The sequence below is a fragment of the Achroia grisella genome, unplaced genomic scaffold (genome assembly GCF_030625045.1).
Source record: "Achroia grisella isolate CSIRO2021 unplaced genomic scaffold, CSIRO_AGI_Agris_v1 utg971, whole genome shotgun sequence".
NCBI lineage: Eukaryota > Metazoa > Arthropoda > Insecta > Lepidoptera > Pyralidae > Achroia > Achroia grisella.
In genome coordinates, this window is record NW_026713077.1 from 215,405 (window position 1) to 229,132 (window position 13,728).

At 32.6% G+C, this 13,728-nt stretch overlaps 1 protein-coding gene across 1 annotated transcript in view; it reads right to left on the minus strand.

The window, feature by feature from the left end:
- Positions 1-500: 500 nt before the first annotated feature.
- LOC131854227 (CCAAT/enhancer-binding protein) overlaps positions 501-13,728 on the minus strand; it is a 28,556-nt gene continuing 15,328 nt past the window's right edge. Inside the window, exon 2 of the mRNA XM_059205360.1 lies at positions 501-1,195. The gene's annotated coding sequence lies outside the window, so the exon portion shown is untranslated. The remainder of the gene's footprint in view (positions 1,196-13,728) is intronic.

The following is a 13,728-nucleotide window of genomic DNA, read 5'->3' on the forward strand; positions in this document are numbered from 1 at the left end:
TTATTTATAGATTCAAAATTATTTACAACCAATTTACATTGTAGTAACATTAAAACTATTTCATTAAACTATATATTACATTATCTTAAAATATATCTAACTTGTAAATTGAATGGATACGATAAATTTCATTTTTCATGATCAGTCATCCAAAAATATATATTTAGTATGAATATTTACTTTAACAATGAAACTAGCGACATCTATAATGGTTAATCTGACAAAGATTAATTCAAAGATGCACCGCATGACGTCATCTGCCTATCACCAATAATGGAACCAACATTTCGCACACTCAATATCAAACTGCATTAACTCTCTATATCATGTATCAGAATATCGACTACAATCTTTTTGGTTTAAGGTCGAATTTCCAAAATTTCTAATTTAAGAGACACTGCTGTTTATTATTAAGTATGGGATTTGTAAATTGCAACGTGAATGCAGATTTCATGCCAATAGATATATTTTTTATTTCGCTGTTTATTTAGATGTTGTTTACAATACTTGTTTTACTAAACCGTATAAAATCGTATAAATTCTATGTAGGTATAGTAAAATTACTTAATCGTCAATTCTTGGCTACTCTATATGGAAGATATACAAATAGATTGTTTAAGCATTAAAATTGGCTTCAAATTGATTTCACGACACAACCAACATTCGGTTCCAAACTTCTGGAGATAGACACAATTAATGAATAAAAAAAATGACTGTCCAATTAAAATAAAACTACAGCAGCCTTCGCAAATTAAATCAGACTTAACCGATGTTGTTTTAAAGAACATTTTCGAGGCTCAATGGCAGTGATTGTGTGAGCTTGCGCGAATCCTCGCCACATTATTTGAGATCACTACTAGGTAGCTAGGACGCGCCATTGTCAGAATAAGTTCAATATCAAAAGATTAAATAATAACTAATTGAGAAACGCCACTTCTTAAAATAAGTAACGAACCAAACACGATCCCTGAACGTCAAAAAATGACAAAGAAGTTCCGTTTCTGCGTCATTTTTTAATCTTTTGCAAACTACCTTACAAACTATGCTATCCTGGTATATTTATATAAAAAGTAAACGGTAAAAATCACAAAATAATTTCGCTAACTAAAAGTTTTTCAAAAGGGAGTCACTTATAAATTAATTTTAGTTAATGCACACGTGACACGAAGGTACCGCGCCGCCATCTTGACTCCGTCTGAAACAAAAATGAAAAAGAATATAAAAAAGACGTAAACTGTCATCACAGCATTACTTTCTGTGCTTATGTCATTTTATAATGTACTAGCTAGATGTATCCTAACGAAGGACTCGCTAACATAATATTAGACTTCTTAGATTAGATGAAATAAGTTAAAAAATCAGACAGGTATTTTTAATTCTAAGGATTGTTGTTGTTGTTGAGCCTTATTGGGCTATTTATGGGCTAACTGATCTAACCATGAGGTCAGGTCCTTCCTTTCTTTCTTCGTTCCTTTTGACAAAAATGCATCTGCAAATGTAATGTTGTAATCATGTACAAGCTCATTTAATAAGAATAAGAGCTGAGTTTCTTGTCTGATATCCTGTCTGTAACAGATCTATAGAAAATGGAGATATTTTGAATTGATCAAGTAAAAATATCTACTATATTTGCACAACTAGTACAAATTATATAAGAAACCACAAAAACAGAGCATCCACGCCATTAAAGCAAAATGCAACGAGGCAAAGCTATTCGCTTCTTAAAAATTCATGGTCTACCACAAAAGTGTGCCAGTTAAGAGTCGTTACGTCACAACTGCGGAAGCAAACCGGCCGACTTTTACTAGTTGCGCAATGCCGAAATCTGTTTGCGCAACGTTCCACAAACCTAATGTCCCACTGACGTTGTTACGTCACCATTATAATAATTTTGACGGTTGAGGTTTTGAATGTTATAATAGAAAGTGGGACGTGTGAAATGTCAATGCATCTAATTGATCTAGTCGTACGGCGCAGCGCGATAGTTCATCTTTTGTTCAGGTTCAGATGAGAGTTTGCTGAAATCAATTACGTTTTCAACTGCGATTTGTATGGCGGGCGCAAGGAAAATGTACTTCTAATTGATCTAGTCGAAGACACAGTGCCAAAGTTCATCATTTGTAGCGTATGCTGAAAGTGTCAAACATGCATGGCAATAGTTGTTCATGCACGAGATTTTCATTTAGTGTTAGACATAGACATCATAAGTATACAATGACTTTAAAAAAGAAAGCAGTTCAGTTGAGTTCTTTGCAAGTTCTTAATTTAATCTGTATAGTAAACTGGACGCTAGGGTAAAAAAATTAATATTCCTTTTAGAATAAATGATTTTTTTATTTGAATTACGTTTTCAATAGCAATTTGTCAACAAACGCTGTTTTGCCGGTTATAAGTTAATGCACCTCTCTCTCATCTCATATAAGTTAATCACCTCATTCATGCACATCTCTCTGCGCATCTTTCGTAAAAAGGGGTACAAAGTTTTACTTTGTTTACGTTTGGATTATTACCAGATGCTTCAGACCTGTAACACTGCGACCTACCTACTGCGGTTGTAGCGTGATGTCATATTGTCTATAGTCTTACTCTATAAATGGGTGATCCAACACAAAAAAATCAAACCAGTAGTCCTGGAGATTAGTGTGTTCAGCCAAACAAATAGTACAACCATATATCTTTACATAGTATAAAACAAAGTTACTGCCGCTATCAGATATATCTTTTAAATGCTGATTTCAGCAATAACTACAGCGATTCAAGATGTAGGTTTATATGTATAATACATTCGTGTTATAGTATAGAATAAGCTGAGAAAAGAAAGATTTGTAACGCATCCGTGCAGAGCCTCCAGTATTTGTATACATCAAAACTGGTTGTTAGTTAAAGTCTATTAATATTTAGCACAACGTTTCCTGGCGCCTTTTTTAATTGCATGACAACTTTGTGTCATTAAACATATCTAGTGTGAGTTTACTATATAACATTTATTCTCTGCACCACCTATGGTTGACTGGTCGAAAATGCCGCATGGTGTTAAGTCCGCCAAATGTACTGTACTATATATTATATATTGTGTGCATTGAAGTTAAATAAATAAATAAATAATTATGACTCATTATACCTCATAATCTGGCGGTTTACCACACCACTTGCGATGGTTATGGGTTCAATTCCGGCCACGATTTGTATTCATGAGTATGATTGTTTGTATTTGAGCCTAAATAAATTAGTACTGGTTGGTAGTTTGTATTCACACGTTTCGACTTGTAAAATGTGAACTTACAAGGATTGTTTAAAAGTGCAACACACAAGTTTCTTGCTTATTCTTCTTGTGATGAGACAGCTTTCCGAATAAGCGGTAGATTTGAAAAAAATGTTGACTATTCAAAAGTGCTTAAATTAAGTTTATTTGAATAAATGATTTTCTATTCTATTCTATTAGTTTGGATGTTTTTTGGATATTATGTATTTACAAGATGAACCGTAATTATGTATTTCTATGAGTAATCTATAGCCATAAAACAAGTTTTGCTTATATTGGCACTAGATGATGCTGTTATAATTGTCCATAATAAAAAATACTGTTGGAGTTCCGTTTCATTGGTGACAAACAAACTCACTTTCACATGCATATTAATATTTATCAACATTAGATTACAAAAAAATACTATGCACTAAAAGTCATTAACCTCTAAGCGCATTCGGGTAATGACACGATAAAAAAAATGAAGGTCAACACTCACTACGAACGAGTCCCAAACTAGAGAGTAATCATAAAAAAATCACATGCACCCGGGTCAACGACCGGTCGGTACCCGAAACACTATGGGCATTGCACTCGGGCGCTGCGCAGACGCATCTCGTAGAAAAAACGTTGATTATGACGGGAATAATAAATAGATGCAAGACGGTGACACAAAAGTAAATATTTTTTCTTTTAAAAAGAACACCAAATAGTATTGTTTATATTTCATACGGTACATTAGTGCTGTGCACAGCACCGGAGACAATTTTTGGTTACGGTTGTTCTTTGTTCTTTTTTTAAAAGACCTAAGGTTTGAGAAAATCTAAAGACGATTATTTTCTTAAATAAAATGGCGTCGTACAATATTTTACATAAATTACAACATAAAATTATCTATTATACAAAGTATTTATTTATATCATTACTAGCTGTCCCGGCAAACGTTTTGCCTTAAAATAAAAAAAAAATTAGGGGTGGACTATCCCTAACATTTAGGGGGATGAAAAATATATGTTGGCCGATTCTCAGACCTACTCAATACGCTCACAAAATTTCATGACAATCGGTCAAGCCGTTTCGGAGGAGTACGGGAACGAAAACTGTGACACGTGAATTTTATATATAAGATTGTTATGTAAGCAGATTAGTTTTGACACATTTATCTAAGTTAGGTAAATAACAATAGTATGCCTTATCCGATTACTGCTCTAAAACCGCTTTCTGTTTTTACCCAATGGTCAGCTGGTATGACATATGGCATTAAGCTCACCAATTGTAAATTTATTTTATATAGATAAAGAATAAATGAATAAATAAAATCAGCACACTAGTAAGAACGAACTAACAGATAAATAATTTCGTTTGAATTATTTTTTATGCATTCATATCATATTATTATATTGCATTGAATTTCGTGAAAATCTGTTAATTTTATATTACAGACAGAAACTTCAATTTTATATATTTGTATAAATTTGTCACTTCAAAGTACCAAAACTACTGCGTCGATATGAATGAAATCTGGTGGAATGATAGCCCGAAGACTTGGAGCATGATGTCATCAAAAACAATATACCTATAATATTCTAACTATATTATCCTCATGATATCATCATAGCCAAGTCATCGCAATAAATTACAAATAATTCATTGTTTTTATTTTTTTTTTTTAATCACCAATCGCCACTTGTTTTATTTTATCGTAATAAAACAAAATTAAGATGCTCCATGTGAGACTTCCGCAAAAAAAATGTTTAGTCTTAACCGACGTCAAAAGAACGAGGTTTTCAATTCTTATTTTTTTATGTGACATAAACTACATACCTACATACATATATGTGAATAAAATGGTCACGATCTTTTATTTCAGATGACCAATTAAATGGTTAAAAAAATTAAAAACAAAATTCGCTACCAAACGATGTCTAATTTATACAATACGAATAAAAAAATTGCAACAAATACATCATAGACAATTGCGTTAGTTGTTTTTCTTTTATATATTGATGTAGAGATCAGGAAGATTTTTTTTAATAAGACCAAATAATCTTGATTAGTTTCGAAGCCTGCAAGTAATAATATAGGTTTGTTTTTAAAAGAATACCAGCAAAAAATGTTCTATGTTTAGAAAATACCAGCTCCTGCCCGTGATTTTGTCTATGTGACCATAACTGACATATATTGACTACGGTTAACGATGAAACAGCCTATAGAACAGAAAATCCTTTATTCAAATATATTTAAGCATTTTTAAATAGTCATAGTAATTTATTAATATTCCTCTCATTCGGAATGCTGTGATAACAAGAAGAACAAACAAGAATCTTGCGTGTGGCCTTTTAAATAAATGTTGTTATTTTAGATTTTTAACATAAAATGAGTGAATACAAATTACTAATTAGTACTAATTTATTAGAGTCAAAATATGAAATGTACAATATGAGTAAATGACTCGTAGACGTCGATTAGAGCAGACTAGTCCCTACAAGTAGCACTCGTTCACAAGTATGACGGATGAGCCATGCAGCCATTACTACACTCGACCATATTTTAGGTTCTTCATCATCAAAAATACAACACATACATGCCACATGAAAGAAAGCATGAAAGTAATTAAAGGCACAGTGTGCTGTAATAGAAAACAATGACAGTGTTTGTTTCCCGTAGATAAGACAGACAATTTAGTTTTATTTAAAAGTTATTCTCAATATTTTGTAACATACGATTTTATTTATGGTATGCAGGTTGACATCCACATGGTTCCTGGAAACCATAGTGACAATTTCCCGGTGAATTTGTCACGATATACCAACTGACTTCATAGTCATCCTATCATCCTCCACTAGTGCCCCGCCAGCGTAAACTGTTACCGCAAGCGGGAGCACCATTCCATAATCATTAAAAAAAGCAAACGAGTGTTTAGTTCATCTCTGGTAACACAGATACAGAATCGGATGTTAACAATGTTTATTAATGACATTGGTGCGCGCGCATCGCGTGACGTCTCCTACAACCAGATCAATGCAAGTGCGATGCATGATGCGATGACGTAACAATCCCAAAAGTGGGCCAAAACAATAAAAAAAGAAGCCCCACCCACCGGTGTGCACGCGCAGTGAAAGTGCGTAGACAGAGGCGCCTGCGCAGGGATGCCAACCTTGCGAGATTTGCCCTTTTGTACGAGGACATTTTCATCCTCGTAATTTACGATTGTCGACGTTCGAAAATCAATCTAAATAGTATGATGTAAAGATTATAGTGCCAAATAGGGCTTAAGTATCTAGATTTTATTAGACTTTTGATTTCTTGAGGTTGGCAACCCTGCCGTAGAGTTGGTTCAACTCAACAGTTGTCATTCGTTGACCGCGCGTGCTGGTGGCAGCACGTCTATTGTCATATATGATTGTATATATTTTTTTAAAGATTGCTGCAATTTAGAGAAAAATAGATACAGTTTTTTAAACAAATAATTGTAATTGATGGTTTTTGAAGAAAATTGTAATTGAAGAAAAAGAAACTTCAGAAGTCAGTTACTGCACCTACTACCAATGAGTAAAAAATATTTCATGGAAAATGTAATTATTTCATGTAATAATTTCATGTAATTAGTCATAATGTTTCTAAGCTGCAAACCAATTATAGGCTCAATAAATTTGTATTGTTGCATATAATCAGCGTTTAAGATGTAATCTTATTTTGCTAATAAAATATAAGAATGTGGTTGTATATGTATAAAAACACATTGTATAAGCAGTGCTCAAACGAGCATGCGCGCGCAACTCATAAATGTCAATCAGTTGTCTCCTAGAAAAAATAATTATATTATATAAACGTTTACTCTGCAATTTTATTTAATATACACACAGGTATAAGCCTGATATAACCCGTAAGTATATAAAACTAACGGACTACCTGATGGCAAATGGTGACAATTTATGTTTAATTGGCTGCTCAATTTAAGTTTATTTTTCTAAAATAAAAGTAGCCTTCCGATTTTGAGGACTTTTAGACTGATGTCTAAAAGTCCCGTCGTATTTATCAGCTGGAACAAACAGACACACAGACAAAAATTGTAAAACATCTTATGTAGGTGTATGTACCGTATTTATATGTATTCATATTCATGTATATGACGATTATATGTATATATTTGTTGTTGATTCATAATTGCTTTTAGAATATGAACATGTTATCATGTGACGCCCGTAGTACCACCATACGTTGGTTATATGGAGAACTGAGATGTAATCCCTACTATTTTGTAATTCTACTGGCATATAACACCCTTTCCATCTGGAGTACTAAGATGTTAGACCTCCGTATTCTATCTCGCCCTAAGACCAAAATACAGCTTACAAAGCTTCTTGGCGGCTGAAATAGGTGAGACTGAGGTACCCGCAAACCACTTTGTTCAAAGTCCACCTCGGTTATCTTGTTATCTTGTTGTTTGTAAGTTACATGTACATTCTTTCTTCCTTTTTACTTCATTGAGAAAAGCATATCCGCCGCCACTTTATCAGTGATATCGAAAACGCCACTCAATATTAAAAATCAGATAAGAAATCATTGAATACAAACGAAAATTTTTGTATGTTGAATCACCTGTATGTTGATAATTTTAATATGACTGGTGTAAGTGTTAGGAAGATAAATAGTGTGGGAAAATTCTTTTGTTATCGTCTCGTTGAAAATATACAGTTATTTGCACATATTACATTTATTTTACAACATATATTTATTTATTTTTAACTTACGTGGTAGACTTTAATGACATGTCTTATAAAATTTCATCAAAATCGGTTCAGATATTGATGAATTTTTATATGTATACTCGATAGGCCTGAGATAAGGTTTCTATTCATAGCCTCTATTTATATTTTATACCTTTTAGTGATAAGGATGGCCTACAAAACAAAACTTTATTAAATATTTATAAAATACATATTGTTTTGATTTGACATTAAATACGTTCTCTAACGATGAGTATGTATTTTAATGCCAAATCAAAAGTATAAAATATAAATAATGGATGATGGATGAATCTTTTAAAAGAAAACACAAAATGCCCCTATAACGGCCACAACTGTTATGAAGGTATACTGTTACGTGTTCCTCTGTACCCATAGTTTATCTGGTGACATGTTAGATATAGGTTAAACAACTGAGATAAATCAATTTCCTGTAGAATTTTATCGCTCGATGAAGATAGAAATTTCTGAAACCCAATTTATGATAACTGAATTTTTCAACACAAAACAAAAGATGTTCATAATTTAACTTATTAAACAACAATAAAGTAACTTGATTTACTTCTTTACATCTTCCTTTGTTCATCATGCTTGCTTGCGGCTCACCGTATGTGATTACCACGGCCCATGAGCTCCCAATGCTAGTAAAATTGCAAGTGCGCTGCCGACCTTGAGAAGAAAGAAGCTCTTCTATATGTCACAGAATATGTTATAAATATGGTCCAACACATATAATTTTTAAGGGAATTTTATCTACTTTCTGTAACTTATAAGTCTGACTCATATTTAACATGAAATTTTCATCCTCATTGCTCTAGCCATTTTTACGTAAAATCTTAATACACAAGCAGACAGGTTTTGGATACGATTTTATTATTTTACTACTGAGGGTCAGCCTCACAACTTTGTCCACATCACGTTTTCCCTGTTTTATAACATTTTGTATTGCAACTCCGCTCGTATTGGTCGTAGCATGAAGTTATACAGTCTATATCCTCATACTAACCGAGTTTACCCCGAACAACCTAACTCACAAACTTTAACTCTTTATAATATTAGTATAGATTATATGTAAATAAGATAAAACGAAAATAGTCAAACGGAGAGTGAACCCGAAAAGGCAGGAAAAATTCAAGATGTAAATAAAAATATTAGAAAATGTTTTGCCAATTTAATTGATGTAAATATAAGAATAAGTTTTAAAAAACTTCGCAGATTGTGTGGCTTCGTATTATGACAATACGTGGAATATGGCTGCCACGTTTTTCGAAACAACCAGAATGTTACATGGCACCCACGTTGGAAAGCTCTTTTGTAAACTAATATTAGAGAGAGAGGGTGGAGATTATAGTTAGGGGGTGAAGATTACAGGGAGTGGAGATTATTAACTGATCTGACCTCATGTTCATCTTATCATCCACTGATGCCCCACTAGTGTAAACTTCTGTAATATTACAGATGCACCGTGCACCCGGTGCATCGGTAATATACATGCATTAAAATATATATACAAACGACAATAATATATATACACAAGCTTTTGCCCGCGGCTTCGCTCGCGTTAATTTATCCCCTTAGGGGTGGAATTTATCAAAATCGCCTCATAGTAGCTTTATGCGTGCAAACTCTCAGCCCGATCGGTTTAAAATTGACAAAGTTTCATACAAACTTTCATCTCCTATTTGATCCCCTTGGGGGTAGAATTAATCAAAATCCTTTCTTAGCGGAAGCCTATGTCATAACATCTACTTACATGCCAAATTTCAGCCCGATCCGTCCAGTGGTTTGGGCTGTGCGTTGGTAGATCACTATTTCAGTCACCTTTGAGTTATATATACTCGTATATATAGATATATAGTAAGCTGATATTATAAATTAATGGCATTGAATACATTATTATTAATAACTACTCATTAGAAATATATAATTCTAATCGCAATTCTAATCGCGCTATCTAAAGTGGTATATATTCTTGTATGTATGTATATATATTTATTTAGTGTATATCGGACACGGATCTAAGTATTGAAATTTTGTATTTAAATGTGCTTTTGCTTTTCAACAAATCTTTTTCCTAGTTAACTACATAGCTAACTTTCCTAATAAAGCATAATGTTTGCATAACAAATATATAAAATACGATTTTTTATATATTTGTTATGCAAATGTATGCTTTATTAACAAAGTTACTAGTTAACTAGGAAAAAGATTTATTGAAAAATTACTTAAAATAACTGAATTGTTAAATTAAAATTCAAATTGAAAAATCATTTATTCATGTAGGACATTTTAGCCGCTTATGAATGTCAAGTTTTTACATGAAAAGAACTTTTTTTTTGTTTTAGCAATGTTTCAGGCAATTTAAGACTACTAAATTAATAATAGCTTAATATATAGATGAATTCAGGATTCATCTATATCTATATTGTATGTCATCAAATAACTTAATAATATAATAAACGCGAAAGTTTGAGAGTATGGATGGATAGATAGAAGAATGTTTGTTACACTTTCAGACTTAAACTACTAAAATAAAATACAATAAAAATTATATATATGAAGAAAATATCTTAAAGAAAGTATTACATATGAATGTGGATGGTTATAACGGCAGAGGAAGGCCGACAAGAGATGGATGGACTGTGTAAAAGATAATATGGTAAGAAAGGAAGTGAATAACGAGATGAATTCGAACAGGGAGGAATGGAAGAGAAAATCATTAAGACGACCTCACTTAACACTAAGGCATTTTCTCCCAGACAACCATAGGGCAAGCAGATATTTATGTGGACAGAGCATTTAATATATATACATATATATATATCTATTTTAAAATAACAGTTTAAAAAAACCTATGATTCCAATTAAACGAGTCCATAATCATATATTACACATATACACAATATCTATAATTTATAAATATAATAACTACATATTTGTATATATACATACATACTCAATTAAATTTAACTTCTCAAATGTTTGTAAAGAAGTGTCGTATCCGAAAAAAACTATTATTTTTAGAAACTATAAGTAAAATAGACGAGGCAAGCTCGGTCGGCCAGGTATTAGATAATTAATTCCGATCAACCTATCGACTTTGAAGTGTTAAGATATGGAGAAGAAAAAAAATCCATCGACGACTGACCACTTGCGCGCAGTATTTAGGGCACGGACGATAACAATGACACAAATACGCTATCGTGTTGAACAAACAAACACACTCTCGTATCTGATATTAGATAGTTTGATTGTGGGATTTTTAAGTAAATATAAATAGATAATCTTTATTCTACTAAAATCTTTATAATCTTAATTTATTTTGACGTCTTCGGTGGTCTATATGTTTAGCACACCGCTTTACTTCCGATGGTCGCAGGTTCGATTCTTAGCACGTTGCACATATTTGTATTCATGAGTATGATTGTTAGTATCGGTCTGGATATTTTCTATGTACATACATATGTATATTATGTATGTATTTACAAAAAAATATTTATGTATTTATATCAGTTTTCTAGTGCCCATAACACAAGCTCTACTTACCGTAGGACTAGATGGCGCTGAGTTAATTATCCAAGGTTATTAATTAAATTAAATATATATTTGGAGACTTTCTAAAAAGTCTGCGTGGGTCAGTCTTTTTACAAAGTTATTCTCTAGAGACTACAGCATGAGGATTTTCAATAACCCTTATTGAAAATCCTCATGCTGTAGTCTCTAGAGGTTCTCTATTAAGGTTTCTTAAGGGTCAGCAACGCGCACATGACAACCCTGGTGTATCAGGAGTCTTTTCTAGTTGTTTTTTAGACTGACCTATTTTTATAAGAATACAATAGTGGCTGGATAATCCGTGATACTCGTGAACTAATTACAATTGACTTATTTCACTACATAATTTCATTTTGATTAAATTATTTATGTTTGATATTTATAATTCCTATTTTGTTAACCCTCTGAAATGGGCCAAAATGCATATTTAAAACTTTAAACCGAAATATACTTTATAAAACAAATGTCTTGGCGACAGAAGTAGGCAAGTGGAATTAACACAGACTACTTTCTCTAACTCATTAAGTGATCCAATTTAAGATTATTTTGAATAAAAAAAATATATTTCTATTTCATAGAAAAAGTTAAAATGTAAATAAAGCACGTGCAAGCGTTTGAAAAATGACGAAATTAGAATCGGAAGTTTTAAAGTTACACCGCTTCGAGTCACGTTGTTTGCGGCAAGGAAAAACATGTGGACCAAAGTGATACAGGGACAGACAATGAAATGCGAAAGTATTTCCACGCTGAAAGTTCAGTACTTTTTAATTTGTTTTTTTTTGAGGGGCGGATGAAAAATGTTCTAGTGATTCGTCCTGCAATAATTGTATACATGTATACGCTGGCCGGTACCAAAAAAATAGTTCACTTCCACTTCCTTTATGTATAAAGTGTGTGAGAGAGTGTAAACTAAATAGAAGAATTTCCTATTTAGTTTATATAAAAATATTAGGATGAGACCGCCCTTCTTCAAGTTGTGAACTTTGGACATGTGTTATAATTATTATAAATAGTGGTCGCCCAGTGGTCGAAATCGACCATAATTAATTTACATTCAGTAAGATTATAAACAAATATTTTTAAGACCAATAATGTTCTCAATTTGGCCACAAACTTTAACAATTAACAAATGAGTATATATGCGTATGGGTGTGTCAAATACTTGGAGCGTCTGTAATGCTTTTTTTGTATTGTCTTAAAGTATTTTATATAAAATAAATAGGCGTAAATTAAAAAAAAAATAGTATTCCTCTTTAATTGAAGAAAAAAGCCAATGACAGCGTAATCTAAATAACGTGATTGTTTCGACATACGAGGAAATTCGTGTTTATATTTCAACATGGACCCTGAATTTGTAAACCTTAGCACGTGGCTACCACCCTGCTTATATTATTGCCCTTATTTCCCCAAAAGTGTTTTATTTACTTAAAACTTTTATGTACACGTGACTTTCTAGATCTTACAATTTTATTTAATGCAACTTTATCCCGCTTACATATATTTTTGATTGAAACTTGATAAACTAAAAGCCATACTAATATTGTAACTTTAAAAGTGTAGAGCGAGGATTCTTAGCATTCCATGGATTCACGGTGCGGGCGCCGGGTCCATCGTGGCAGAGAGGGAAACTCCGAGCAGTACCCGGGTGTAGGTTTAAGGAGCCCCTTGGCGACGTACGTCAAACACTCACCTTCAGCACTCGTGTTTCTCTCTCTGTCCAAGATCTGAGAATAGTACGAAAACAATTTTTCATACCCCTAAATGGAAAGAGACAGAATTTTTTTATTTTCCGATACAATTTTATGTTTAATTTTTTTATGATTCGACATTAAAAACATACAACAACCTTAAATTTTTACCCTTCTACCATCAACCCTTAATTTTTCTAATCCCCAAAATGTGACTTAATCCATCGGAATTTAACCAAATTTTAGCCAAAAATATATATTGACAAACAATTTTTTTCGGTTCCGGCCAGATTTGAACTTAAGACTGATCGATGGAATTCAGGTAGTCAACCACTAGGGCACGACGTTGTCATTTAAAAGCGATAAATAATCGTATCGCAATGACAATGACATGAACAGCTGTGCGGTGTCAATAACCTATAGCAGGTTAATGACATAAACGTCGTAGGTATATTTTTAAACGTTCAAGGTTACACATTACAAGGCATGTTACAAT